Source organism: Chrysochloris asiatica, unplaced genomic scaffold (genome assembly GCF_000296735.1).
Source record: "Chrysochloris asiatica unplaced genomic scaffold, ChrAsi1.0 scaffold00019, whole genome shotgun sequence".
NCBI classification, from domain to species: Eukaryota; Metazoa; Chordata; class Mammalia; order Afrosoricida; family Chrysochloridae; genus Chrysochloris; species Chrysochloris asiatica.
This window is the reverse complement of record NW_006408537.1, coordinates 28162421-28167168: the sequence shown is the minus strand read 5'-3', so window position 1 is coordinate 28167168 and position 4748 is coordinate 28162421. Positions and strand designations below refer to the sequence as shown.

General features: G+C 39.3%; 1 pseudogene; it reads right to left on the bottom strand.

The window, feature by feature from the left end:
- Window positions 1–1893: 1893 nt before the first annotated feature.
- On the bottom strand, window positions 1894–2900 carry LOC102837012 (annotated as a pseudogene).
- Between the last annotated feature and the right edge of the window lie 1848 nt (window positions 2901–4748).

The window sequence follows — 4748 nt, the reverse complement described above, 5'->3', positions numbered from 1 at the left end:
GTTCTCAGTCCAGTGTTTACCCTAGAGAGCTACGGAGCTTCCTGAGGTCACTTTGTTTTTGTTGTTGTTAAGTGCCATCAAGTCAGTTCTGACTCATAGCAACACTGTATATTCCAAGGAGCGACTGGTAAGTTTGTACTACTGACCTTGTGGTTCAAACCGACCTTGCAGTCCAGTGCTTTATCCCACAGAACCATACCAGGTCTCCTGAGACAACCTGTTGTTGTTGTTGTGATGTGCCATGGAGTTGATTCCGACTCAAAGCGACCCTGTACAGCCTAGAGGTGCCAAAATTAAAAGCTTGGTAAACTGTTTGCAAACATGGAGCCATTGAAAATCCTATGACACAGTTCCACTGTGACACACATGGAGTTGTCATGATTCAGAGTTGCCTTGACAGCAGCGGATTTTATAGATAATGTAGCTTTCTAAAAGGAGCCCAGGTGGCACAGTGGTTAAGTGCTGATAGAAAGGTTAACAGTTCGAATCCACCAGCTATTTCACTGGAGAAAAATGTGATAGTCTGCTTCCGTAAAGCCCTGGAAACCCACGGGGCTCTATCCTATAAAGTCTTAATGATAACTTGACAGCAACAGTTTTTTTTATTTATTTGTTCATTTTTGCTTGTTTGACAAACATCAGTTTTTGCAACTGTTTTATTAGACCAGGGTAGGTTAGGCTGCAGTAGCAAATAACCTCAAAATCTCAGTGGGTTAAAAGAACAAAGGTTTACTTTCTCTCCAAGTCCTCTCTGAATGTGAAAGAAGGCTGTCACTCAGGGAATCTTCCAGAATAGCAGCCACCATCTCAAAGTCTGTTGCTGTTGTTAGGTAACCCTCAGTTGGTTTTCATCTTAGACTGACCCCTTGTGACACACCTTACAGGGTTTTCTTGACTGTAATTTTTTTTTTTATTATTATGTGATAGTTTAAATGTGAGAATATTAGCTTTACATTCATCCTATTATATATCATTACATTGCTATGGTTACAATTCCCTCCTGTGCATCATCAACCAAACAAAGGGTATATCCTACAAGCCTGCTCCCTAGTTGTCAGCACACAACCCCCCTCTCTCTCTGGGTCTAGAGTCCCCAGCCACTCCATCTCTCCATGTCATCATCTCTGCCTCCATCTCTGGCATCACTGCTTCTCTGGGTAGGGTCCCATACTCCGCTCTTCTTTCTTGTCTGTGATCTTTGTGGGAGCAGATCGTCAGACCCCATGAAGCAACTGGGTGCATTTGAACTGACAACCTTTCGATTAGCAGCTGAGCATTTAACCATTAAGCTGCCATGGCTCTTTTCCAAGGGTTTATAAGTCAACATACCAGAGTAGAAAAGAGACCTCTCCAATGCTGATGCCACATTCTAAGTCATAAAATCCAGTTTCTCAGATTATTTGCTCAGCATACAGACTGAATAATTATGCTGAAATAATACAACCCTGGTTCACACCTTTCCTGATTTGAAACCATTCAGTGTCTGCTTGTTCTGCTTGAATGACTGCCTCTTGGTCTATGTACAGGTTTCTCATAACCAAAATTCAGTGTTTTGGAATACTCATTCTCTACAATATTTTCCATAACTTGTCATGATCCACACAGTCGAAAGCTTCTGATTGTCAATAAAACACCCATGAAGTTTGAAATCATACAAATAAAATTTGCATAAACACAAATCCACATCGAGTCCAAACACAGATTACAAAGGACAAAGTAAAAGCAAAGAAAACTAAGTGGCGTCTATATACAGTTGAACATAATTGTGTCTTGTACACTAAAAGTCTTTTACAAAAAGTCATCTTAGGTCAACAATAGACCAATCTTCAATGTCGTCCTGCCAAGATGAGTTACTTTAGCATCTCCTCCTGTTTTCTCTAATGTCCTGTTTAATTAGTATGGCTGGTAATTGTTTTGGTGATTACCACCCCCTCGAGATGCCTTGCCATACATACTCTGTTGGCCACTGTAGTCTGCATATCCCTGTCCACATCCACAGTTCCCATAGTTATATCCAGTATAACCACATCTGCCATAGCCACTAGAGTTTTCATCACCACCATAGGCACTATTGTCATTTCCATATCCGTGAGTGTAAAAGTTATTAAATCCTTGGTTCCAGTTTTGGCCCTGACCTCATCCAAGATCCCTAGTACCACCTCTCCCACCAGCTGCAACACCTTTTCCTCCTTTCTGTTGTTACTGCTGCCTATATACCTCTTTGGGCTGTGCAACTTTGATTTCACACTTCCCAGAACCAATTTGATGATATCTGTTTTCTAATAATTTTTTTACTGGCTCTTCATCTGTATATGTGATAAAAAAATTTTTTTTAAATCCTCGTCTTTTGTTTTTTATCCACGGGAAGTTCAATATTTTCAAACTCTCCAAATGTGCCAAAATATTCTTTAATTTGTTCTTCAGAAGTATCTGGACTCAACCCACCCACAAAAACATTTTTTGGAGGGTTCCTTCCTTTTTAAAGCTTTGGCTCTTTTGGGGTCTATTAATTTGCCATTCAGTTTGTGTTCTTTCAGTTCCAAAACCTTATCAACACTAGCAGCATCTTTGAAAAGCACAAACCCAAATCCTCTTGACCGTCCAGCGATTAGATCTGTTTTCATTGTGCAGTCTACAACCTCTCCAAATCCAGACAAATACTCAGTAACGTCTTTCTTGCTTGTATCCCAGCTCAAGCCTCCCATAAACATTTTACCATCATCCTGCTGATTCTTGCTCGTGCTTACCTTGGATCCCTCTGCGAATTCCTCTAAGTTGCCACACTCATTCATGTCCTCCATTGTGGTAGAGCAGTTGCCAGGGGGGTGCTTGTTCTCAGACCGTGTAGCAGCAGTAGCAGCGGCGGCGCGTTGTATGGAGCTGGATTTAAAATGGCGGCAGAAGAGCCCCTCATGATCTTTTGATGCTTTCTTGATCATTCAATATTTTGCCTTCAAAATCCTTCAGTACTGCAAGTCAAGACTTAAACTTTTTCTTTAGTTCTTTCAGCTTGAAAAATGTTGAGTGTGTTCTTCCCTTTTGGTTATCTAATTCCAGGTCTTTGTACATTTCATTGTCTTCTTGAGCTGCCCTTGGCAATTTCCTGCTCAGCTTATCTACTTCCTCATTCCTTCCATTTGCGTTAGCATCTCTACACAGGAGAGCAAGTTTCAGAGGCTCTTTTGACTTCCATTTTGGTCTTTTTCTTCTTTCTTGTCTTCTTAATGACTTTTTTGCGTTCTTCTATGATGTTCTTGATGTCATCCCACATCTCTTCAGTCTTTAGTGGCTAATGCATCAAATCTGTTCTTCAGATGATCTCTAATTTTAGGTAAGATTGTTCAAGGTCATATTTTGGTTCTCATAGACTTGTTTTAATTTTCGTCAGCTTCAGCCTGAGCTTGCATATGAGCAATTGATGGTCTGTTCCAGAGTCTGCCCCTGTCCTTGTTTTGGCTTATAATATGGAATTTTCCATGGTCTCTTTCCACAGATGTAGTTAATTTGATTTCTGTATATTTCATCAGGTGAGATCCATGTGTATAGTCATCTTTTATGTTGCTTATAAAAGATATTTGCAAAGAAGATATCATTGATCTTGTAAAATTCCAGCATCATTTCTATCACCAAGGCCATATTTTCCAACTATTAATCCTCCTTCTTTGTTTCCAGCCTTTACATTCCAATCACTAGTAGTTATCAATACATCTTGATTGTAGGTTTGATCCATTTCAGACTAAAGAATTTTGCAGAATGCTTCAATTTCATCATCACTGTCTTTAGTGGTTCATGCATAAAACTAAATAATAATGATATTAACTGTTATTCTTCATTGTTGTTGTTGTGCCATCTAGTCAGTTCCAACCCATAACAACCCTGTATATGGCTACTGAGGATTGGCTGGCGGGTTTGCAGTCCAGTGCATTAACCCATAGTGCCATATTATCATGTCACAGACAGCATTATACTTCAAGATAGATTTTGAAATATTCATTTTGATGAATACTGGATGCCATTCCTCTTCAATTTGTCATTCCCAGCATAGTAAACCATGTGATTATCAGATTCAAAATGGCCAATATTTGTCCATTATAGCACACTAATGTCTAGGATATCAATCTTTATGCATTTCATTTCTAAAAACTTGCAATTTTCCTAGATTCATACTTCATACATTCCACATTCTGGTTATTAATGGATGTTTACAGCTGTTCCTTCTCATTTCTAATTGTGCCCCATCACAAATGAAGGGCTTGAAAGCTTTACTATATTTGAGTCATCATGGTCAATTCTACTTTGAAGAGGCAGCTCTTCCCCAGTCACATTTTCAGTGCCTTCCAATCTGAGATGCTCGTCTTCCAGCACTATATCTAACAATATTCTGATGCTATTCAAAATGTTTCAGTATTCCATATTCTGGTGCTATTGGGTTATTCATAAGTTCCTCTGCTCTTCATAAGGTTTTCAGTGACTAAACATTCAGAAGTAGTTCGTTCTCCTTCTTCCTAGTCTATCTTAAACTGGAAGCTCAGTTGATGCCTGTTCACCAAGGGTGACCCTGCTAGTATTTAAAATACCAGTGGCATAGCTTCCAGTATCTCCATAACATGCAAACCACCACAGTGCTACAAATTGACAGATGAGTGATGGCCCTTTTAGTAAATGTACTTTTAAAAACAAGTTAAAGTCAATTATTACTTATGGTGACCCTATATGTTGCAGAGTATAACAACAGTGCTGTGTCAGAT